At 41.0% G+C, this 26758-nt stretch overlaps 1 protein-coding gene and 1 long non-coding RNA gene across 5 annotated transcripts in view; one reads left to right on the top strand and one right to left on the bottom strand.

Moving 5' to 3' along the window:
• PRKCZ (protein kinase C zeta) overlaps nucleotides 1-26758 on the bottom strand; it is a 158890-nt gene that overhangs the window by 87609 nt on the left and 44523 nt on the right. The window lies entirely within an intron of this gene.
• Nucleotides 14438-16384, top strand: LOC128826294 (uncharacterized). Its single transcript, XR_008442827.1, has 2 exons — nucleotides 14438-15224; nucleotides 16062-16384. It is a non-coding gene; the product is annotated as an uncharacterized LOC128826294 (long non-coding RNA).

The raw sequence follows: 26758 nt of genomic DNA, 5'->3' as shown, positions 1-26758 counted from the left end.
GGAGCTGCTTGAGGTAAGTGAACCCCAGAGCCTGCACTTGACCCCCCTCCCATACCCCAACCCCCTTCCCCAGCCCAATACCCCTCCCGCCCTCCAAATCCCTCGGTCCCAGCCTGGAGCACCCTCCTGCAACCCCAACCCCTCATCCTCAGCCCCACCCTGCATCCCAACCCCAGCCTGGAGCCCACTCCTGCACCCTGTACTCCTCATTTCTGGCCACACCCCAGAGCCCTCATCCCCCAGCCAGAGCCCGCACCCCAACCCCCAATTTTGTGAGAATTCATGGCCCGCCATACAATTTCTACACCCAGATGTGGCCCTCAGGCCAAAAAGTTTGCCCACCCCTGATCTAGTCTGACTCCTGAACATTTCAGGCCACAGAACCTCGCCCACCCACTACTGTAAAAGACCAGCAACTCAGCCAGAGGTTAGGGAAGTCCTCAAAGACTTCAAGTTACAGAGAACCCACCATTTACACTATTTAAACCTGCAAGTGACCTGTGCCCCACGTTGCAGAGTGAGGCGAAAACAGCCAGGGTCTCTGTCAATCTGAGCCAGGGAAAATTCCTTCCCAGCTCCAAATACAGTGATCAGTTAGACCCTGAGCATGTGGGCAAGACTCACCAGACAGACATTCTCCGTAGTAACTCAGAGCCTCCCCATCTAGTGTCCCATCACCAGACACTGGGAGTTATTTGCTGCTAGCAGCTGGAGATCGGCAACATGTCATTGTAGGCAGTCTCATCATACAATCCCCTCCATGAACTTATTTACTTGCGAAGTAACTCCCTGCTCTCCATGTGTCAGTATATAATGCCTGCATCTGTAACTTTCACTCTATGCATCTGAAGATGTGAGGTTTTTACCCCCGAAAGCTTATGCCCAAATAAATCTGTTAGTCTTTAAGGTGCCACCAGACTCCTTGTTGTTTTTGTAGATACAGACTAACACGGCTACCCCCTGATACTTATTAAGCTCAGTCTTGAAGCCAATTAGGTTTTTTGGCCCTTCTGCTCTCCTTTGAAGGCTGTTCCAGAACTTCACTCCTCTGAGGGTTAGAAACTTTCATCTAATTTAAAACCTAAACTTGTTGATGACCAGTTTGTATCAATATGTTCTTGTGACCACATGGGTGGTCAACTTAAATAACTCCTCTCCCTCCCTGGTATTAGAGAGAGGAGGTGGATAAGGTAATGTTTTATTGGACCAACTTCTGTTGGCTAGAGAGACAAGCTTTCGAGCCACACAGGGCTCTTCTTCAGGTATGGGAAAAGGTACTCCGAGCATCACAGCCCCCCCATCAGCTGTTTTGCATGTGCAGGAGCCAAAATTTACCAATGTACATTGCCAAAGAGCCACAGTAATACATCAGCAGCCCCCTCATCAGCTCCCGCCCTCCAGCGCCTCCCACCCACCGTCAGCCCCGCCAGTCAGCGTCTCCCGCCTGCTGTAATCAACTGTTTTGCATGCGCAGGAGGCTCTGTTGGGGAGGGGGAGGAGCGAGGGCATGGCAGGCTCGAGGGAAGGGGCAGGGGCCCTGGGGGAAGGGGTGGAGTGGGGCCAGGGCCTGGGGCAGAGCAGGGGGTTGAGCAGTGACATAGATTCAAACTCTATGCCAGTTCAATGCCTACAATACAAATCCATTTGGTTCAACTTCTTTCATTCAAAGTGTGTTCCCAAAATGCTTTACAGAGTTAAAAATAATGAAAACATTATCCTTGGTTCCTCTTCTGAGACAGACAATTAAAACAAGCTGTAATGACATCTTTATGACGTGGATACCAGCCCACTAGGAACTGAATTGTTCTAATTTTTTTTTAATGTTTCCATTACTGCATTAGTTGAAATCATTAGTTGCACGAACAGGACTAGTAATTCCTTCCTTCATCTGTCCCACAGCATAGACACAATTTAATTTTTTGAGGAATTCTGGATTTTGTTGCTTCTAGGCTCAGGCACATTAATTCCAGGGCAAAATCCTTCTTTGCTTAATTAGGGGGATAGTAAAGTCAAGCCTTCACTTCCAGGCTCTTCTATAGCAGAAGCATAAGAGAATTTCATAACATTCCCATTCACAGGTGTCTACAGGTTTGGAGTAGAGTTGAAAAGCAGCTAACAGAGAGAATGGAAAATTTTCTTCCACAAATTCATAAGAGTTCAACCTCCTAGAAAATTCCACGGAGATAGACTAATATGCTAAATTTTCATTCAGACTCAATAGATTATCCTCCTGCTTTAAGAGCCTGTAGCTTCTTTGAGCCTTCTATATTTCATGTCAAATGCTGGTATCCCTGAGAGGAGGGCAACAAAATAGCGTCACCAATCATACGATGGCTCTTGTGAGTTCTGCAAAGCTAAGCAAAAGGAGGCTCAATGGGTATTTGACTGCCTAATCTCAATCCATAAGAGACAGGTGAATGTTAGAGCTAAATGTAGTAAAGGTACAAAATAAAGTAACAATACATAATTTCAAAGAAGCAATATCACCTATGACGCTACTACATGAAATATTATCCAATATAAGGATGACAGTCTAGAGGAAATATAGCTCTCTCACCCACCAAATATAGTCTATGCATACTTCATAATCACCCGTTTCAGGCAAAACCTGAGAGAACAGATAGGCCTTACTCTATAGCCTGAAGTTTAGACAGGCAAGTTCTACTGTACCAGTAAAAGGCGGCTATTGCAAAGCCAGAGATCCTCTAATTTAATAGATTTTTTTTTTTTCATCAGTAAAATGTGTTTAAAAATGAACTGCATGTCCTACTGTATTATAGTTAAATATCACAGTAAATATACTGTCACAAAAAGAACAGGAGTACTTGTGGCACCTTAGAGACTAACAAATTTATTAGAGCATAAGCTTTCGTGGACTACAGCCCACTTCTTCGGATGCATACTTCAGATGAATACTGTCACAAGTCATTCTGGCATGACACAAAATCAGATGGCCAAAAGTCCAAGTCCATAACGTATTAAAACAAAAATCCATTAACAATTCCAGTTAAATTACTCTATTGTATATCTTTTGTTTCAGAGTGCTTGAAATTACACTGTAGTTTTGTGTTTCTAGAACGTGGCTTGCAAAAATTCAGAGGACTACCCTCATGGGGGAACTAAACGTAGTAGCTAGTAGATGCAGAAATAGAGCACGGAGTTGCATTCCCCAGCTGCTGGGCAGGGGAACTAGTTTTACAGAATGCTGACCTGGACACTGCTTGGAGGCCTGGCTAGTACAGATCTGATAAATGTGAATCTTCCTGCATGGTAGAAAGGGAAATTAGATTTCTGTCTCTTCCCTCTATCTAGAGCCTTTCGGTCACTGCCAGGGCATGGGAGGAAGAAACAAAAGTTGTCTGCTATTTTACTCTTCCCCAGCATCCTTTTTAATGGGTCACACTCTGTGAATGCCTCTGGTCCTGTCACTATTTGATGCTACTTACAGCTTTCCTAAGCAGCAACAGCAGCATTAAATGGAAAGTATTTCTAACAATTTCACTGCTACCAACAAGGTTCTGACATTCATTTCACCATTCTGTTTTTTAATAAAGCTATGAGCAACAAGGAAGTGACTGAAGCGGTCTGTAGAATCTGTGAGACCACACTGCATTGCTTTACATTCAGGCCACTTTTGGAAGGTTTAATCTTTGCAACTATATGAGAAGGATTATCATCATTTTCTTTAATCAAAACTTAAATTCTGCAGAAATGGATGTCTTAAGCCCAGTCACACTTGCCAGAGAAAGCTTCCGAACTCATGATTAGATGTGCAGGGAATTTTTTCCCATTGTGCTCTAAAAGTCCAATTTGCTTTTGAGGATATGGGGGGAAAAAAAACCTAGTTATACATTTACTATAATATAACTACTGCCATTATTTTCCAAAGAGGTTACGTCCTTTCAGTTTGATTTCCACAGAAATAAAAATACTGAAACTGCACGAAAAGCAAAGATGCTAAATCTAAAGCAGCCAGCTGCCTCTACATACCCCATAGCGTGGAACAGTTCTCTGACTGTCTCTGTTGTACAATTCCCCCCTCTGTTGCCAAGTTCTGCAACTGCATCATTAATGGCAATATACAATGCACCTTTAAGTTTAACTAATAATTCTTTTTCAAAGGCATTATTCCAATTTATTCATATTTTACTTTCACCTTTTAAAATTATTTATAGAAAAAACAAAGTTGTAAGGGGGAAAAATACATGTAGAACAAAACATGACAAATGCGTACACTATTTTCACAGTGTTTTGAGAAACTGATGGCTCACTGTTCTCCCCAAACTATCACATTTACAGAAGACATTTTGAGGGGTCATATGTTCTACAATATTATGCCTTACTTCTCTATTAAGATACTAGTAAAGAGTATAAACGACAGATAGATAACTTCAATTTAAGTAGAGTCAAAGTATTCTAGGGTTTTAATTTTTGTCTGAGAGTTACATGAAATCTCTCTCATATACTCTTTCAAATGAAGTGAGTGAAGAGGAGAATTTCACTATATTTCTGGAGCAGTTATTTCTATAGCATTTCAGCAGCAAAGGAATGGCGGGAATCCAAAAGTTTGTTGGAAAGACTCCGCTATCAAGCTACTTGTCCCCAGGACCTTACTGATATGGAGGTTAAGTCTTATTTGCAAAGGCAGGATTCAAGTAAACAGGGAGACTAGAAACTCAGAAGAAAACAGGCTTGCTATTTAAATAAATAGCAACATAAGTGTGAGAAATATGAAGAAAGATTAAGTTTACTTTTGACAAAGTTTAGCAAAGCAAAAGCTTTGTGGAACAAAGTACGAGTATTCAGAAGCTGTCTAAAAAATTTGGTTTACACCAAGTACCACATGAGTTGTAACAGTATGTCAATAAGTTTTTTTCCTCCATTTTAATACTATAAATGCTTTTAGCAATTCAAACGTATTTTTAAATGAAAAAAATTATGCGAACTCATAATACTAAACAGAGAAAAGCTGTTACAATAGATCACTTCTCAGAGATTAATTCAATGATGTAAGAGCAAATTATATTGCCTGCCAACTGCACACTTAGAGTGCTCAGTTTGTTTGTTTTTTTAAAGTGTTTTGCTGAAGAACAAACAAGTGAGCTTTATTTAAAAACCAACACTCACAAACTGTATATGAAGAGAAAATTAATCTTTACATTTCCGGTGGACTCTAATATTACAATTTTAAATGTGTTGAACAGCCCTGCAGAAGGACTTCAGAAAAACAGGGGATCTCCAGCGCCTTACATATTCCAAACAGACCACCTCAAATAAGAAATCATCAGATGCTCCCATGTGCTACAGGGGGATGGGGATGGGGGTGGGGGGAGTGCACACAGGAAACCTATTTACCTTGTTGGATTCAGTAACCACACCAAACACTCCAAGAAATCTGTTATCTGCAGCCACACCATATTCTGTGTTCCAAAGAGAAAGTTCAGGATTTATGCACCTTAAAACACTTAAAATCACCTTCACCAAACAGACTCCAACAGAGAAGTACATTGCATCACGGAATGGGTCACTCAAATGCCTTGAGAGAACCTGCTTCAATAGAGGAAAAAATAACCTCCAACCACACACCCTTAGTTGTCACCCATCACCCCAAACTGGAATGCAAATGGGATTACAACCTACACTTGATGGGGACCACATCCTGAAAGAAGTCTTTACCAAACTCCCTCTGCTGGACTTCAAACAATCCCCCAACCTCAACATAAGACGCAAGCTCTCCACAGACCAGGGCATACCAAGTCAAACCAGCACCAGATCCTGCCAGAGCAGATGCAAAACCCACAGACATATCTGGGCTGCTACAAATAATCAATAACCCCCCCAACACCTTTCAAGATTAATTGGTCCTATACATGCCTATAACAAGATGTGGTGTACCTCATCCAACACACTATATGCCCCAACAACCACGTGGGTAAAACCAATCACTGTACTGTCAAATGAACCCAAGCTGAAAAATGATACGGTGTTTTTGTCTTATCACCCATGGGCAAACACTTTTCACAAAACAATCATTCCACAGCTAACCTCCCAGTCCCCAGCCTCAAAGGAAACATGCATATCACCTTCAAAAGACGAACCTCAAAGCCTAAATTCATAACTTTGCTAGACACTAAAAATCATGGTCATAATAAAAACACTAGATTGTTGTAATCTATTAACCCCCCCCCCCATTTTTGTTTTATGACTGTAGAGGTGTTAACGGGCAACTTCACCTTAAATGGTCTCTTGGAATATGTGTTAATTTAATTTAATTTATTTAATTTTAAAACTACTTATGCTAAACAATCTGTTCCTCCTTGTACTTAGCTGTGACTAACAGCATGTCTACACCACAGCCCAAAATCGACTTATGTTAGTAATTCTTGCATTGACCGTAAGTCGACCTCTGGTGGCTGATGTCCACACTACCCTCCTTCTGTCGGTAGCGTGTGTCCTCACCAGAAGCGCTTCCACTGACTGAAGGGGGGTGGGCTAGCGTAGGGAGGCTGAGAGCCCTCCATGCAGCTCCCAGCCGAGAGCAGCCGCATGGGAGTCTCACCTCCCTGAACAGGGAGCCTCTGGGCAGCAGACTCTCTTGTCAAATGGAGCTGTGAAATTGAAGAGACAGCCAACAGTTGAAGTAAGTAATGCAGCATCTACATAGACACTGTGTTGCTCTAACTACACTGACATAAGCCCTATACCAGGGGTCCTCAACACGGTGCCTGCAGGCGCCATGGCACTCACTGGGGCATCCATGTGCGCCCGCCTACTGGCCGCCGGCTTCACGGTGGCATTTCGGCAGCGACACCTCTTGACGTTGCCACTTCACGGCGGCATTTCGGCGGCTGCTTGTCCGGTGGCCACGGTCCTCGGCGGCTGGTCATCTGGCGCCCGCCCCACGGGGAAGGTTGGGGACCACTGCCCTATGCCTCCCATGGAAGTGGAGTTATGATGTTGGTATAGTAGGGCACTTACATTGTCCTGCCAATGTAGTGTGCACACGGACGTAATTAAGTCAACCTGTGTAGTGTAGACCAGACCTGAGTATCTTTCTCAGACCTGCAAGAGTTCTCTAACTTGAAAGACCTTGTCTTTCTAATACTACAAATAAAGATAGGCTGAGTGATTGTTATGTACACACATGCTTTGGAGTTCTCTAAATTATGCTAGGTTTCAAAGTAGCAGCCGTGTTAGTCTGTATCCGCAAAAAGAACAGGAGTACTTGTGGCACCTTAGAGACTAACAAATTTATTAGAGCATAAGCTTTCGTGGACTATGCATCCGAAGAAGTGGGCTGTAGTCCACGAAAGCTTATGCTCTAATAAATTTGTTAGTCTCTAAGGTGCCACAAGTACTCCTGTTCTTTTTGCTAAATTATGCTGTATCTCTTTAAATATTTGTCAGTAATAATTTCCTGAATAACTACATTCACATGACATAAAACCTATTCTGCTCAGTGCAGTTTGCTACTGGAATCAAACTGCTATGATATGACCTCAGTCTTTTTCTTTTATTATGTGTAAGCAAGGATATACAACTGAACCATCACGTTTATGCACTGGAGCCAGCTAGAATGCCTCAGCAGAGATGGGGAAGCAAAGTCAGTAATCATTAGAAATACATGTATGACTATTCATGTTTTCAGTAGTCATGATGACTAACAAGGTCATAAAGGTGGCACATTCATTTGTGAGAGGTTAAACACTTCAGTTAATTTCTATTCCATTGCAAAGACAGTACCAAGAGACAGCAGCAAACTATTTGAACTCATCTTTGTATCACTAAATTGTTTGATCACTGCAAACATTCCATACAAGTAGTCAGCACTCATCTCCAGATCAGAAGACTGTATGAGTTTATGTCCCAAATATGGAAATTACAGTGCTGCTTTGCGGACTAATAGAATGTGGAGCTAAGGATCCCAAAGCGCTGGTCAAAAATAGCTAGCAAGAATTGCAGTATCAGTCCAACATTACCTCTCTTTTACTCAATGAAATCAGTTCCAATTTCCAAAGCCATCTCTCAATTTGATTATCACAAATCTCTCTTCAGTGGGTAGCCCTGTCCAGGATGGAGCACTCTATATTCCAGTCCATAAGCAATGCTGCTGCCTGCTTTCTCAAATGTACTGAGCAGCACAGGTATGTCATCTCCTCCTTAAAATACTTATGAACAATCCCAGTGACTCCCATTTATCTCATGAAACAGTTCAAAATTGTCCTCCTGCCAACCTCATAGACCTCCTCTCTACTCCCTCTCCTCGTCTGATATAAGTACCCTGTTTTTTTGTTGTTGTTTTTTTAAGTAAACAAACCTGGCTTCTATAGGTGAAAAGGCCTTCTCAACTACAGCTCCTGCCAACTGAAACACTTCCAACTCTCAATTCTTCTCTGGAAAACATATCTTACCTTCTCTTTTCTTATTATTTGCTGTCTCCCTCTCTAAGTGGTAACTATACTATGTGTTTCTGATAATGTATTAGATTTGCTGTCTTGTATTACTAACATTTTGTAAGGCATTTTGGCATAATATTTTTAAAAAGATATACACATTTACATTAAATTCTAATTTAGACTACAATTTTTATGGCAGGATGGTTTCTTCTGGATAAATAAAGTGTTTCAGCACATCTATGTAATTGTATAAATACTGACATTTAGAAAGGCTTAGTCTTTGGGTATGAGGTTGCCCTCACTTCGTTTTTTATTTCCAGCAGACCCTAAAATCACAGTGAATACACATCGTGATAAAAACAAATATTATATTTACCTTTGTCAGAAATACAGTAAACAATCAAAAACCATGATGTTGACAACAAATGTAAAAAATGCAATGCTACATAAAGATTGGCAGAAGTTAACAACGAAAAAGCAATAAAACTGTACCTCACCAGAAAAAGCTAATTCTGACTCAACAGTGCCAAAAATTAATAGATACAGATTTTTTTTTTTTTTTTTGGGGGGGGGGGAAGAATATTTAATCCAACTCCGCTATAATAGTGGTTTGATATCCTATTCCCCACAGGCCTAAATGTTATGAACGGACTACCACGTCAGACCTGCTGGGAGTGAATCCTGTCCTTCGCACACAAATTCTCATGCATGGTCTCTTGGCTACTCATACTCATGCCCTTCTGTTTAAATGGCTCCATGCCACTCCAAGGTGATCTGCCACAGTTATCACAGCACTACGCCAAGCAAAAACAGGAATAGCATCTCATCTACAGAAAGCCCCTCCTGCACTGGTGCCATATGTCCCTTTACTCCTGTTGCCATGTTCGGCTGCAAACCCCAGTCTCCAAATAAAAATGCTCACTTGAATAGTATCAGAAATGGAAGACAGCAGGATTTTCAGGAATGTATTGCTGCTAAAAATATTAGTTGCACTGCAGCTGATGCATGGGAAACCTAGTAAGACAAAGGATTTCAGAAACATGTTAAGTAGTATATGTTCCTAGCTTTCAGACGGTAAGTAAGAGTACAGAAAATAAATCATGAATCTAACAACCACAGTCAGGTCACAGAAGGAATGAAACAAATATCCTAGGTTACAATCAAAGTCTGGAGTCTTTCTATTCTTCATTCCATAGTACAATTAGATGCAGCCAACACACACTCAGGTATCTGTCCTTTAAAAAAAAAAAAAAATCAGTTGTAGCTGTGTTGCCTCAAGTATGCCTCAAGAGCACTCCCAATGTATTTCACTTCATTCAGTGCAACGGATCGCTAAGCAAAACCTCAACTTAGCCATAATAAAACATGAACCATCTTTCACACACCAAAATGGAAGGAAGCAAAACGTTCACGAGCTGTGAACATTCAGCCTATACGAGGCTGAATATTCTTCAGTCCTAAACATATTTAGGATCCACAGCTGCTAATGAAGTCGAGCCAAAAGCCTACAACTCCAGGTTCTAGTTTACTAGAACCCTAAATAAAGGTTTTAAAGAGAAACACCGAAGTAAACAATCAGGTTTCATTTCACTGATGCTACTAAAAATTAGGAAGAGAGTTATAAGACTTATTAGTAAATGTACAGTTTTTGCAACTGTCACCGACAGCATGTTATGCAGAAAGCATAGTGAATACTACATAGCTATGAACACTTGTGGAATTTAAATAGTCATGTATGTGTGTCTACGTTTAAGATAAGTCACTTAGAAGTATGTTACATTAACCAATCCTGACAAGGGGTCAAATATGAAGATTTTTAAAGGGAAAAGTGCTTCAATTGTTTTTAATCTGTTCATAAAGGAATGGATTACAGTTAATTAATATCAGTGCCTTGAGAGAATTAATTTTAAAATGTTATTTAAACAATCAATTACTATTAAATCTAGTCAACTTCAAATGCAAGTTTAAAGTAATTTCAGACATTAAATGGGAGACTGCTGCCAGATGTAATTTTAGTAGTTTTACAATTACATTTGCCTATTTTTTAAAGTTAATTCTTCTCTTGTTGCTATATTAAAGAGCCATACTATTATACAAACAGGAGAGACTAAGTGACTATTTTTTTTTTAGTAGTTTAACAGTACTGTATTTGCTTTTTTTGTCTCTGCTGCTGCCTGATTGCGTACTTTCAGTTCCAAATGAGGTGTATGGTTGACTGGTCAGTTTGTAACTCTGGTGTTTGTAACTCTGAGGTTCTACTGTAGTTAGTGTACACATATGGCAGATCCTGCGAATCCTAATCCTTGTGCATGTGAGTACTGTCATCAGCGGGTTTGCAGAGCTGATCCCCCTGGTATGTATGCTTTCTTTTTGAATTTTTTTAAAGGACTCCAAGTAGACTTACCTAACTCCTGCTCACATTGTTAAACTCACTGTTATAGAGGTTATGGAGTCCCTCTGTGGTGCTGGGCACACAACCAGTCATGAAATAAGTAGTGCTACACAGAAGGAGAGTATTTTGACTAACTTCCACTAAAACATGAAGATACTATCACTACTTCTTGATCTGTAGCTTCTAAATACATAATGAATGTTCTCTGCCTGCCTATAAAAATGCCATGCTTTTTATGGTACATTCATGTAACTATTTTCCACGCAAAATGTATTTGTTTAACCAAGGGTACGTCTTCACTTACCAGAGGGTCCGGCGGCAGGCAATCGATGTTCTGGGATCGATCCCGGAAGTGCTCGCCGTCGATGCCGGTACTCCAGCTCGGCGAGAGGAGTACGCGGCATCGACGGGGGAGCCTCCGTGCCGCGTCTGGACCCGCGGTAAGTTCGGACTAAGGTACTTCGAATTCAGCTACGTTATTAACGTAGCTGAATTTGCGTACCTTAGTCCGAAGTGGGGACATAGTGGGGACCAGGCCCAAATTATAATAATAGCTAGACATTAGATATATGGTAAAAGTTTTAGCATGATAAAGGGTAATGTTCTTTTTGAAAGATGTTTAAATGTCCTAGACGCGCTGAACTGAATTAGTAATTAAATATTATACAACTTGCAATACTAACTAAAGAAGGAGAATATAGTCGCATCTCTACAGATGTCAGCTCTGACAAGCATTTGGAAAATGTAGTGTTAGGAATACCATTAACTTCAAAACCACATTATCTGAAAATATTTTTACCTACTACAGTAGAACCTCAGATTTACGAACCGACCAGTTAACCACACACCTAAAGAATAGCTTGTCTGGAAGACAAAGTATGGTATGAAAACCAAACTCTGGAGGACTGGAGCAAGACAATCCAGACCAATGGTAAAATAGTATGTGCACTTTTAGACCTCTCCATTCAATGAGTTATATGCAACCCATGTTAGATTCTGATTGTTGTTTAGCGGCTTAAGTGAACTAAATGTGCGATATCTGTCCACTACTGATGGAACAGACAACTGCATCACAAAATTATGACCACTACTGACACCTCTGTTCTATTCTGTACAAGTGGTTCTTCTAAAACAAAACCGAAGCTCCATATGGGGTAATTTAGGGATGCTTACACTGCCCCTGCTGCACTTAACCTGTTCAGTGAATAATTAGAAAACATCAGTCAATCTGGAACTTTTCACCAGCACTAAAGTCAATAAATAAAATCAAGACAATAGACATTTTACTTGACTATATTCTGTCATACTACTTCTCCCTCAATTTTCAAATTGAAGTATCAAAAAGTGACATAAATGACAAAGGGATTAATTATACTGATAAGTGGAGAGACCATTTAAATTCTTCTTAAATTCATGGTTACCTAATATGCAGAAAGCAATTTCATTATTAAATACAATAATGAATAAGAAAAAGATAAAGTAATCCTTTATGAAACAATTCCCACAGATTACAAATGTCAACAGGAATTGAGTACAAACATTAATTTTCTCAATTTACTATCCTAATAGTCTCCCTAAGAGCAAAGGCCAACATTTTCAAATTTGAATGCCTATGAAAACAAGAGGACCTCAGCACCTTAAAAAAACCAGGCCAGTTAGTTAGCGCTGCCTAAATAGGACATAGCAACATATCTTTAGGCACTGATATACAAAAATACAGAAGAGGAGGTTACTCACCCTGTGCAGTAACTGACGTTCTTCGAGATGAGTGTCCCTGTGGGTGCTCCACTACAGGTGTTGGTGTGTCCCTGCGCCTTCGCCCGGATATTTTTGCAGCAGTACTCATAGCGGCCACGCATGCTCAGAATCTGCCCCCCCGCTGTGACTCTAGGGTAATAGAACGCATGCGTGGCCGGTCTCCTCAGTTCCTTCTCTACCACAGAGGCCCCCCAACTCCGAAGTAGAGGGGAGGAGGGTGGGTAGTGGAGCACCCACAGGGACACTCATCTCGAAGAACGTCAGTTACTGCACAGGGTGAGTAACCTCCTCTTCTTCTTCGAGAGATGTCCCTGTGGGTGCTCCACTACAGGTGACTTAAAAGCAGTGTATCTTAAGGAGGTAGGGACTTCGGATCTGGTAGGAACGCCGTCGAGAGTACCGCCCTGCCCAAGCGTATGTCAGATAAAGGGCCTTGAATAAGGGCATAGTGTTTAACAAAAGTATGGTCAGATGACCAGGTGGCTGCTTTACAAATGTCAGCCAAGGGGACTTTGCGTAAGAACGCGATGGAGGCAGCCAGAGATCTAGTGGAGTGTGTTCTAATGCCATCTGGAGGTGCAACCCCTTTCATCTGATAGCACAGTCGGATACACTGGGAGATCCAGTTCGAGAGTCTCTGGGTAGAAATAGGCATGCCCTTGGAGCGCTCTGCAACAGAGACAAAAAGTCTAGAGGAGGTTCTAAAGGGTTTGGTTCTATCCAAATAGAATGACAAGGCTCTGCGAACATCTAGTGTATGCATTGAGGCTTCAAAGAAGTTTGCATGTGGTTTCGGGAAAAAAGTCGGGAGGTGTATGGGTTCATTAATATGGAATGATGAGTGAACCTTTGGAAGAAATTTGGGATGCAATCTGAGGGTAACCTTGTCTTTAAAAAATATCGTATATGGTGGATGAGCCATGAGAGCTGCTATTTCTCCTGCCCGTCTGGCAGAAGTAATTGCCACTAGAAACGCTGTTTTCATGGAGAGGTGTAAAAGGGAGCACGTGGCTAGGGGTTCGAAGGGTTGCTGAGTTAGGGCAGACAGTACCAGATGAAGGTCCCAGGGGGTGGTCGGTTGTTTAATGTCTGGATATAAGGTTTGTAGGCCCTTGAGGAAACGCTTCGTAGTAGCGTGAGCAAAGACAGACGTATCATCAATTTTGTCGTGGAAAGTCGTAATAGCAGCTAAATGGACCCTGATGGACCTGAAAGAAAGGCCGGATCGCTTAAGGCCCAAGAGATAGTCCAATATAAACGGAAGAGGTACCGAGGTAGGAGAAAGATGTTTGGCAGAACACCAATGTGTGAATCGTTTCCACTTTTGAAGATAGGTCTTGCGAGTAGCTTGCGTTCTGCTATGTAGGAGCACCTCCTGAACTTGTTCGGAGCAATCTAATTCGCGTTGGGAGAACCACGTAGGAACCAGGCCTTGAGGTGAAGCATGGACAGGTTGGGGTGGAGAAAACGACCGTGCTGCTGAGATAGAAGGTTCGGAATAAGCGGCAGGGAGATTGGTGGTTGGATTGACATTCTGGTGAGGAAGGGAAACCATGGTTGTCTGGGCCACGATGGGGCAATGAGGATCACCTTGGCTCGATCCGTTCGTATTTTTATCAGAACCCTGTTGAGAACTGGTATCGGGGGAAACGCATAGAATAGGTTTCGGTGCCATGAGATCATGAATGCGTCCCCCAGGGAATGTTTGCCCAGTCCTGCTCTGGAGCAGAAATTGAGACATTTCTTGTTCTTTGCAGTTGCAAAGAGGTCTATTGTTGGGTAACCCCAGATGCTGAATACGTTGTGAATGGTTTTCTCGTCTATCTCCCACTCGTGGTCCCATGGGAAGCGTCTGCTCAGTTCGTCCGCTGTGGTGTTCATGATCCGGGAAGATAAGCAGCTGATACCCGGATGTTGTTCACAATGCACCAATTCCAGAGCTTCATAGCCTCTGTGCACAGCGAATGGGAACGAGCTCCGCCCTGCCTGTTTACGTAAAACATGCAAGCAATGTTGTCCGTCATTATGCGTACGTGATGATGTTTGATTAGTGGCAGGAAGTGACGGCACGCGTTGCGAATGGCTCGAAGTTCTAGTACATTTATGTGCAGGGAGGTCTCGGTTGGTGACCATAGTCCCTGTACTGTGTGATGAGACATATGTGCACCCCACCCTGTCATAGATGCATCGGTGGTCAGAATGCGTGATGGAGCCTGTTGAAGAAACGGGACTCCAGAACAAAGGTTGGAGTGGACGGTCCACCAACGTAGCGAGTCTTTGACTGGAGTAGGCAGGGAGAGAGTCTTGTTTAAAGAATGCATATTCGGTTTGTAAAGCCACGCTTGGAAGCACCTCATGTGTAGGCGTGCATTCTGGACGACAAAAGTGCACGAGGCCATGTGACCTAGTAGTTGCAGGCAGTCTCGGGCAGTTACCTGAGGGCTGTTGCGAATAGTTGTGGTCAGTTGTTTTATGGAATTGTAGCGATCGGGTGGGAGCGATGCTAGCCCGGTCCGAGAGTCGAGGTCTGCGCCTATGAACTGAAGGTGCTGGGTGGGGCGTAATGTGGATTTGTCTCTGTTTATTTGTAGGCCGAGAGAAAGAAAGCACTCGACTGTGAGTCGTGTGAACCGGAGCGCCTCGTCGAATGTTGAAGCTTTGAGGAGGCAATCGTCGAGGTACGGAAATATTATTACCCCTTGTCTCCTGAGGTGAGCAGTGACTACAGCTAGAAGTTTGGAAAAAGCACGGGGGGCTGTAGATAGTCCGAAGGGGAGTACCCTGTATTGGAAATGTGTGGAACCAAGGGTAAATCGGAGGAAACGTCTGTGGGCCGGATGTATAGTGATGTGGAAATAGGCATCTTGTAGGTCGAGGGCAGAAAACCAGTCGCCCTGCTCCAGCGCTGGGATTATGGTATTGAGGGTCACCATCTTGAACTTTTGCTTTTTGATGAATCTGTTGAGTCGCCTGAGATCGAGGATTGGTCGCCATCCCCCATTTTTCTTCTCCGTTAAGAAATAATGGGAGTAAAAACCCTTCCCTCTGTGTCGCTCTGGCACGATTTCTACTGCTCCCAGATGAAGGAGATGTTGCACCTCTTGGAGGAGTAGCTGCTCGTGAGAAGGGTCCCTGAAGAGGGACGGGGAGGGTGGGTGGGTGGGAGGTAAGGAGAGGAAGGGGATGACGTATCCAATTGTAACTACCTCTAAGACCCACTTGTCGGAGGTAATCTTCCTCCATTGTTGGAAAAAAGGTCGTAGGCGGTGTCCAAAGATTGGTGTGCCGGCTGAAGTGAGGGCATTGCTTTCTAAACCCTCGACCAAGTTTTCAAATCTGCCTATTAGCTGTTGGGGGTTGAGGCGCCCCTGTAGAGTTTGGGCGACGTCGCTGGAATCTTGGTCGTGGACGTTGCGGCTGTTGCTGTTCCTGCGGTCTATGGGAAGGTTGTGTAAATGCGGGATAACGTGGCCGGTGGTATGGTTGGTATCGATATTGTCGTCTTCTTGCCGTAGGTGTCTGGAGACCTAAAGACCGGAGGGTTGTTCTGGAGTCTTTCATTGAATGAAGCACTTCATTCGTGTTAGCAGCAAAGAGTTTGTCACCGTCGAAGGGAAGATCTTCAATTGTGTTCTGAACTTCGCGAGGAAAAAAGGAAGAGGAGAGCCATCAGCCCCGTCGCATGACTATCGCTGTAGCGGTAGATCTTGCCGCTGTGTTGGCTACATCGAGGGCTGCTTGGAGAGCGGTGCGTGAAATGGCTTGGCCCTCAGAAACTATAGCTCTGAACTGTTGTTTTCTTTGTTCTGGAATGTCATCAATAAAGTCCATTAACTTATTATAGTTTTTATGGTTGTATTTTGCCAGGACTGCAGTATAATTAGCTATGCGAAATTGGAGGGTGGAGGATGCATAGACCTTGCGACCAAACAGGTCCAGTCGTTTGCTATCCTTGTTAGGTGGGGCAGAATGAGAATACTGTTGTCTGGCCCTCTGGTTCGCAGCGTCCACTACCAATGTGTTTGGTGCTGGGTGGGTAAAAAGGAATTCAGAGTCCTTTGGAGAAATAAAATACTTCTTGTCCGCTTGCTTGCAGGTAGGTAGGCTTGTCGCTGGAGTCTGCCAGATGGACTTAGCGGGTTCTAAAAGGGCTGCGTTAATTGGAAGTGCCACTCTGGAGGAAGAAGGGGGCTGTAGGATGTTCGTTAGCTCATGCTGTTGTTCGGGAACCACTTCCAAGTTAATGTTCAGGTCACTAGCAACTCTCTTAAAGAGGTCCTGGAATTTTGTATATTCATCAGAGGGAGTGGGAGGAAGGGGAAGTAATGCTTCCTCCGGTGCTAACTCCGGATCTGTTGGACCAGGAGAAGGGCTAGGTTTATCCTGGGAACGTGGCTGTGTTGCCAGGCGTCTCGTGTCACTAGCATATGCATTAGGAGACGGCACTGGATCAGTGTTGCGCCTGGTCGAATGGCCATGGGGCATGTGTTCCCGAGGGTATGATGTCCATGGTGTCCAGTATTGCCATGGTGGCGGGTAGGGCATAGGTGGTGCCATCCAGGGGTTCATCCCCCAAGGGGCAGGGTCCTGAGAGTGGGATGAGGTAGTATTTCCATAGCCCTTATTGCTCTGGGTCCGGGGCTGGGAGTCATGATATGGGGAAAAAACTCCCTGTGGATCTGCTTCCTCCTCCCTGGAGGAAAACTGCTCAGATCCTGACTCAGGCATCGAAACAGAATATGCATTCATGAGCGGAGACTGCAAGGTAGGTGATACTAGCAGATCAGCTGTCTGGGTAAAATGAGTGAAAGCAGCTCCTGCGGGAGATGAAAGCTGAGCCGACAGAGGCTGCTGCACAAGAGCATTCCTGCGATCGGGGCTTCTGGCTGTGATCTGTGTGTCAGAATGCCCCGCAGGCGTCGGTGCCGCGGTCGGTGCCGGGCGAGAAATGTCGGGCTGCCTCGGGTGAGGCGTGCTGTAGAATGTCGGCACCGTCTCATTCGCGGTGCCGAACGGTGCCGTCCCTGAGGCAGGCAACTGGAAGCCTGATGCCTCGGCACCGGAGCTTCTCGGCGGCGCTGAAGCCTCAGGCGGCTTTTGCGCTGTTCCGGAGGAGCCTGGCTCGTGAAAATTGCTGAGGCGAGGAATCACAGGCAGAGAGATCGTTGATCTGCCTGGAGAAACTTTATGCCTCATAGTCTTGCTCGGTGAGGAAAGGTGCCCCTTTTTCGTAGACTTCTTGAGCTTTTTTGAGGGGGGGGGGCTGTGTCGGGTAGCGGAGCCGGCTTCAATGCCTGGGTCTGAAACTGACCCGATAGATTTTTGAAGCAGGAGCAGTTTGAGTTTAAGCTCCCTGTCTTTCCGTGCCCTGGAGCTGAGTTTACAGCAGTGGGCACATTTTTGGGGAATGTGAGCTTCCCCCAAACATTTTATACACTTTGAGTGCCCGTCCGATGACGGGATAGCTTCCTTACAAATAGCACAGCGCTTGAAACCGGTGGAGCCCGGCATAGCCGCGGCTGACAGGAAATTTTTTTTTTTTTTTTTTTTTTTTTTTTTTTTTTTAAGATAAACTGGGTAAGTAACTATTTTAACAGAGAAAACTGACAGAAAAAACTGGTTTCTAAAGGATAATTAAGGCAATAGTGAAGGATTCTCTAATGAGTCTGCTGAGCTCCGTCTCAGGCCGGGGACGGTTGAGAAGGAACTGAGGAGACCGGCCACGCATGCGTTCTATTACCCTAGAGTCACAGCGGGGGGGCAGATTCTGAGCATGCGTGGCCGCTATGAGTACTGCTGCAAAAATCTCCGGGCGAAGGCGCAGGGACGCACCAACACCTGTAGTGGAGCACCCACAGGGACATCTCTCGAAGAAGAACATGTTCATCATAAAAAATACAAATGGGTTAAAAAAAACAGAAGAATAGTTGTGTAATTGCATATTTAGTAAAGAATATATAATAGAGGAATAACAGTAGACTTTTATACCCACTGCAACAACTAAATCCAACATATTTTGTTTTAAAAAATGAGAAGCATTGCTACCAAACTCAATCTATGTGAAAAATGATGCGTTAAATTTCTTTAGTAAGATGTGCCTCTTCAAGTCACAGACAGTGAGTTGTAAAGGTGGTTGTTTATACTAAAGAAAGCTAAATAGTACAGCACAAGAAAATTGACTGGAATATTATGAAGTAACTGACACGAAAATGCCTGATAATTTAAACACGGGCTTCATGGATAGAGATTAGCCAGTGGGAAAATTTTGACAAACAAACCTAGCATAGAAAGGGCTTAAATGTCCCTGCACTAAAAATGTAATGTTAAGGGGTATAATTCCAGTATGCTGCAATAACACGTAAAGATATCAGCAAGTCTTAATTCATTTACACTGCTGTATACACAGCAATCCTGCCCTTTCAACTTTTACAGTTAAAAGCATAAAATCATTATGCAGAGCACCTAAGAAACCTACTAAGTTATACATTAATATTCTGCATATTTGAATATCTATAAGTCACTTAAAATATTCCTGGGCTCCGATCTATGGAAATCTGCATAAACTAGAAAATTTTGTGAGTGCCTTAATTATGGGCCTTGTCATCGTGCACATGTTTAGATCCTCTGAATTGGCTACTACACAATTAAAGATTTAATCTATTTTAGTAATTTGGTAGATGTAAGTGTCTTGTTTAATTTTAAAGTGTTCTTAATTTAACTTTTTAAAATATCAGAATACCAGAATGATGCACTGTATCTGCAATAAGTTATGACTTTATGATGTTCCTTATAACATAAGTCATCCTCTATATATCTGTTATTTTATAGAGACACTGAAGTAACCTACTGGAGGCCAAAATGAGCGGATTGATATGCATCCTACAAGTTGTACTATTTGAATCTCTATGGACTATCTACAAAAGAAAGTTGTACCAATGTAACTAAATCTCCAAGCTGTCCGGAATGACTGGGTCAGTAACTCACAATGCAAGCAGCAGACAGAAGCACCAATCAAACTGCACCACATAACTTTGGTAACAGTTACTCTATATCCAGATTTACATCAATTTTGCCCAGTTTGATTCCTTAGTGACAGAACGCAAATCAATGTGAGGCACTCCTGAACTGAAGTTAGTGTACCCACTCAAAGAGACTGCACTGATTTAACTAAATCAGCTTCTAAACGGATTTAGTTAAAATGGTACATAACTGATCATGTAGGCAAAGCCTAAGTTGCTCTTTTGCTCTGAGAAATGCAAGATGGAAACAGGAAGTGAGGACGCGGAGTAACTCTAATCAAATTCTATTGCAATTTCAGTGGTACTTCAGTCAGCCATTTTCATTGTGTGTCTGGCTGACTCAGCAGTTCCAGATTGATGCATCAGGGACGGCAGAACTTTATATTGCCCTTGCAATGGATTCTTTGGGATATGAAATAATAACTAATATATTCTCTACTACTACACACACTTGGCTGTAGAAAGATGCCAATAGAATTATTATTCCAAAAGAGTTGAACAAACAAATTAAGACAGAGTAGTAACATTTATTGTATTACTGTTCAGCAAACTGCCTTGGCAGAGGTGCTTACTAAATAAAAAGTTACAGTGGCTTAATTATATCAGTAAAATTCACAAGCACACATTTCAAATGAATCATGGACAAACACTGTTTGCTGGGCAAAAATATACCTAAGGTTAGACTTATCTGTCCAGACAAGTGGAAAACTGCCTAGAGATATGTCCATCACACAAGTGGCGTATAATACAGAAATGCTTCTTTGGTTTGAGAGATTATTTTGCTCACTGAAACGTTGTTACTTGCATTAACATTTAGAATTTCATTATAACCCTGATTCAACACCAGATGTACTCAACGGCAGACTAATGACTTAAGTGGGTACTGGATTGGACTCTTTGTGGCTGCTTTTATTTTAAAGATAATGCCATGTTAATGGCAACCTTTTTTGTTGGTAATGTGAGGTTACAAAAAACTAGTGTGCTGAAAATCCTTAATTAAATACAATTCATTTTTTGGGGAATAGGATACAGTTAAATATCAACAAGACAGCCCTTCAATGTGTATCTAGATTTATAATATATACATACACACAATATTTAATGCCGTGCCATAATTCTGTAAACAGACAAAACAACAACTACAGATGGTAAAAGTGCAATAATATTTATTGCATTACTTCATTTTAGTCCAAACATGAAAGTTGGATTTATAAGGTTGTTTCTTTTTTATCCCCATTTCTCCTCCCTTGGACTCTCTTACAAAGCCAGGATGTTACGTTTTATTCAAAACTATAAGGATCAAATTCTGTCTCTTTTTACCCCTCCATCTCCATAAACAGCTGGCTCAAATTAATAGTGCAGAGACATCATTTTATGCCCCTATTCTAGACAATCTTGCAAGGCAGACACCAATCAATCATGCCACCAGAACAAGTTAACTGAATGGAGAAGAATGCATATTCTAAGATGCTGTGTCACCTGACACTAGCACATGGAGAGTCCAGGCAGTGTGAACACCTTCAACTTTATAACATCCTTCAATTCAATTTACTAACGCTTTTTGAGCATATACATTGGAAAAAGCCAGAGTCTAGCCCTTACATGTTCATTTACAGATACAGCAGACATCGCTTCACGTAAAGTACCATAGAGGGCAAAATCCTGATTCCCTTGGACTTCACTAGGACCAAGGTATGGTCCACATAGAATAGCTATGTATAGGGGATAGCTATGCATAGCAGAACGTGTACATGGTTCTCAAGTTAGAACATTCCTAAAATCAGCACTGTCAAGTGACAGAGTTTACACTTATCTAGGATTTTTTTTGTTTTGTTTCAATAGCTTTAGGTTTACATACATTTGTTTACATAGCTTTTAAGTTTTCCAAGTGGAAAAAAGTTCTACCAGATATTTCTCAACAATTTACAGATCCCACAAAGTAAGCATTTGAATATGAAGTACATATTTCGTCTACCCCTGCAAACACTTTGCTTTTGGGAGAAAGTGGTTTTTAATCACCATAATCAAAAGAAAAGCTTGTTCATCTTCTGTCATTCAGCGTAAACAAATATTTCTTTAAGTACTTGCTATAATACAAAAAAAATTTTATAAGCGATAATTAAAAGTCTTATTAATCTTGTTTTTTTTCCTTTTTATTACATACTTTACTGATTGCTTTTTATGATGTCATTCCTAAATTTGGCAGTGCTTCTCAACAAATCTCCACAATTTTAACTGTTCCATTTTCATTTGTGCTCACTCTTTCTCTGACTACTGTGTTTGCTATGGTTATTTCCAGCTATTTTATCCTTGTAATTAACACCCAGCAACAGCTTCTTTCACAAAGAAGATACTCTACAAATGCTAGTAAAGGCTGTATATTTTTGCCTTTCTTGCTAATCTCTATAGCTCAAGGTTGGCCCCTTCATTATTTTTGCTTCCCATAAATGTTCGCCACTCAGCTTTCTTCACCTTCTTTGTTATTCCTGCAATGCTGAAATGTAATGGTCAATAAAACTAAAGCAGTGCATCATGAACTTAATCAAGAGGCCTCCAGAATCCGTTCTTTGTTGCAACTGCAGATTTGCTAGGCTTGTTTTGTGTTTTATTGCTACTATTCAGAGAACCTGAGAGGGGCCTCTCTCTTTTCACTGATAAAAGGGATGTTACATTAAAATGTACAAATCAAATTTTAAAATATGCCAGTATTCAAAATAAAGACGACTTGTCAAATCACTGTCCAGACAACATATCACAATCACGTCAGGTAGAAACATTTTCTGTGGCCGTCTGAACTGTTCCTTGTACCTTGCCTCACCCAATTAATCCAGGATTAATTTATCACAGAAAATAAGACAAGTCTGTAGTGAATCAAAATGCAGTTGAAATGCATTTTACAAATCCAATCTAGCAGAAACAATGCACTTCCATGCAAGAAATAAGCCTCTCATGACAGAACAATGAGAATGGTTTCCAGTGTTTTATGTGATCATGTTTCAGAACGGTCATCCCCCTCCTGTTTATAAATTGTTCCAGATTAAAAATAAATAAATAAATAAAAATCAGCATTGGAAACATACCTTTTATATGGGAGGTAATTACATTTATATAGATACAAAAAGAAAAAGCATTAACAGAGTAGGATGTGGTCAGAAACACTAAGGGCACAGATCGGAAACAAAATTAGACTGCATTTACTTAATATTAGGAATTAGCAAACAATCACTTTTATAAAGGAATGAAAAGACAGTATTTGAAGATATAAAACATTTAGTTATTGAACTGAGTCAACTTGCCATGTGAAACAAGCTTCAAAGAGCTCTTAAAGTGAGAACACTGCAAACTCCAAGGACGCAGAGTGCAAATTAAGATGATAAAATTACCTGTAGCCTATACTTGTTAAGTTACTACTTTCAGCAACACCCAAAAAAATAGAATAAAGCAAAGAAACAAGACATTTCACAATCTACTGCATTCTTATAAATTGATGTGGAACAAAAAGGTTTTCAGATGAAATTTGCAACTTATTTCCACTTGCTGAACAAAAATGAAGCAATACTATAAGATGTGACCTTGACTTTCCCTTCCCTCCCCATGTTGTATTGAATTTTCTCTTTGTTCTCAGTTTTTCTTTACAAAGCAAGCCCAAAGCTGTTCTTGTTATACTCTTATACAGGGGAGATTCCTATATCCAGAGCTTAATTTATATTCACATCAGAGATTAATCTCATGTAAAATGAATGTAGAGTGAGTTGGAATATATTATAAAAATTATTTCCAAAGTTCCAGGATATTTTTTTTAAATAACAAAATTCATAGACCAAATCTAGTAGCGAAAAAGGCATCTGCAAATTGTTGAAGAAAATCCAAAGGAATTATATAAAATTATTTCATCTGACTAAATTAACCTGACTACAATGTATGCTTTAAATATTACAGAATTGCGAAGTGAAACATTAGATATACTGCATAATTCAGTAAATCACTGATTGTATGTAAGAAAAACGTGAGAGTCCTTTCCCACTACATGGAGCCCTCCCATCCACTCCTATATCCCAAGGGTACGCATTCAAGGCAATAAGAGGATACAGTACCTACTCCAGCCACTAGACTATTTATAGCAGCCAATTCTATACCCAATAGCATCTGCTGTTTGAATCCTAACAGGAGAAAGACCCATGTAGCTCAAGATACCTGCTCTTTCTGGTATATCTGAACTCGACTTTTCCATCAATCCTCCAAACACCTTGTTGAAACAAGTCTAGAGGCCTTTTGCATTTATTTATACACTGTGGTTCAGGTCACCTCATCAGTAACTTAATTCACAGGTGCGTCACCATTGCCCTGAAGCAATTCTGACAATTTACTCCTAAATTCTTCGGCTTTTTTATTTTTCAAATGTTCCCTAGACCTTTCCCAAAACAAATTAAGTCATCTCTTTTCCTACCAAAAAATCCAAATCCATGAATCTTTCCTCTTAATGTAATCTCCCAATAGTCATTTAGCTACTTCTCCAAGACCATGGTGTACCCTTCCTACAGTCAAAACCAACAGTAACTACAGAATTCCAGATACAGAAGCAGCTCACAGGCTGATTCTTTGGTGTCTTATAGCACAACCTGTTTTTGAACTACATCTCTTAATAATATTGACTTTCTTCTCTAGGCACTTATCTTGGTATTTCTCTGTTTACTCATAAGGACAAGCTTACTCCCCTCCCCCCCTTTTAGTTTGTAATTTTGATTAGCATTGTGTGTCCATAGACTTGTACATTCAATAAAGGAAAAACCCTAGATTTGGACCAACTGAAAACAAATTAAGAAAATCAATTCACTCCCCCCCATTTAGATTTTCTATTTAACTCAGCTATAAATCCTCCTAAAAATATAATGGGAACGGACGAAAACTGAACTATGATGGAACTAGCAGGTGCTGCTGTAATGTAAATCACAATAATGTTGGATCCACACATTTAATTACCTGTTGGGAAAATAAATTAACAATTGATTGTAAACACATTTGATAGTACACATATTGTGGGATACTATTAATCTTTCAAACAAACAGGCATTCTTAAAAGCTATAGCATTATTTTTAAACCTCTGCCAAAGTTTTACACTTTTTTTTTTCTGGACTCGGACAAGTGGGGCAGGAAAGATGAGTGTCGTAAAACTCAGCTGCTGTTAGTATTATCAATCTTATAGAAAAAAACTCTTTCCTTGATCAATCTGATGCATTTTGAGAATCATTTACATCAGTAACATTTTTTTCACATTATACTTGCTTGATGGTGAAATTCATTTAGCAGTTGGCAAAGTCCCTTAACTGGAAAAATCACTTATCTGGAGTGTTCGCTGTCAAATCCTAATAATAGAGACTGTCAGACCTAAAATGCTTTTGGGATGATGCTCCAAACACCTTCTCCCCTCCCTACACACACTTGAAAATTAGGTCTACACAAGAGGCTTGAAAGAGCAGAATACTTTATATGTATAATCTTAATTTGTGGAAGCTATCAATGTTCTCAGATGCTGGCTCAGTGGCAAAAAGTGTGCCTTTCAAAAGCAAAAGACTCCAAAAGATAGTGGTGGTGATCATCATAAAAATGAGCTCCCTGCCTCCTGTGCTCCATAACTCCCTATTCCTGGACCGTGCACATTGTTACCCTTATCACTCAGATATCACTGGGCTTCATCCCTTCTTAAAATATATCCTTTCTGTTATTCAACCATTCCATCTTGAGTGAGCCATAAAGCCTCATTCCTGAAAAGGTAATTACATCACACCTTATGGAATTCTACGACACTCTGACCAGATTAACTCAGAAGGAAAATTGTTTTATCACGGCTGTCAAAAATATAACAAACACGATTGCAAACTTTATTTTTATTACTGATAAAAACTGAATTATTTTTTTGGCAGGTCAGAGCTAAGAAGAACTTTTTAAGAGACCACAAAGTATTTATGTTTCCTGATGTTCATTATATGATTAGGTCTCAAAGAAATCACTTTCTTCGGTGGTCTTGCATGTTTAAATTAGAAAATGAAGAATAAACTTTTATACTCTGATAATTGTGAATTAAAAAAAATATATATGGGCCATATCATGCCATCAATTTTTAAGCAGAACTCCAAGTGAAATCAGTGAGAATAGTGCTGAAAAACTGATGGCATGATAACATATTGTGAAATACGGTTCAATGACCCAGATCAACTCAGAAGTTTCTAAAGAATAAAAATAATATTTGCTGCAATTTGGGGCTGGAAACATATCCAGTTGCAAAACCTAAAAACTGATCAAGGATCCATACTGTAGACCATTAGTCTATATACGGTTTCTGAAATGAGCCAATATTTTGTCTAGCCAATTAATCAAGTTTGTATTTTTAATTTTTATAGCACCTAGAGCAGTGTAAAGAAACACTGAATAATGACTTACTGCGGGATGTTTATGCTTAATTTTCCAGGGTAGGAAGAAAAGTTTAATTTTGTGTTTACTTTGATATTTTAATGATTGTTTGGCAGACTTTTGTTTAAAATTGTGTTTTGGTTACTAAACTTCAGCAACCAGCAACAAAGGTTTCTCAAGTTGCATACAGAATTGTATGTTCTCACTACAATTTTATAAAAAACACTGAAAATAGAATTTAAAAGATGGACTTATAATTGTGCATTGCTATTTCCTGTAGGGTTAAAGAGTTTGTATGGAGCTCAAATATTCTTCTGGGGATGCATCTAATATGATGAAATAAAGAACCAAATAGACAACAGTGCCAAGAAATGGCTTTAGATTACTTGGATGTTGACTTACCAAAAGTAAGTTGCTTACAGGTCTATTGTTGTGTCTAAATGTGCTTGGATTCAGAGATTTTAAATAGACCACTTAAATATAAGAATTACTTATCCTATCTTACTCATGATAAAAACTACGTAAGCAATAACCAGAGAAAATGTACCATGTTTTCTGTGCATTATGCTAGTAAGCAAAAATAATTATGCTGTGAAGGATATCAAAGAGTATTTAAATACAGAAGTCCTCTCTTTCCCACTGCAATAAGCTGATACACAATAGGTAGTGCATCAGCAAAAGGAGAAGCATGTCCTTATCTTCCAGCCAATGGTTTTAACGATTCTCCTCACTCTAGCCCAGCGGTTCTCAAACTGTGGGTCGGGACCCCAAGTGGATCCTGACC

The sequence above is a fragment of the Malaclemys terrapin genome, chromosome 19, assembly GCF_027887155.1.
Source record: "Malaclemys terrapin pileata isolate rMalTer1 chromosome 19, rMalTer1.hap1, whole genome shotgun sequence".
NCBI classification, from domain to species: Eukaryota; Metazoa; Chordata; order Testudines; family Emydidae; genus Malaclemys; species Malaclemys terrapin.
This window is presented reverse-complemented; position numbering and strand designations above follow the sequence as displayed.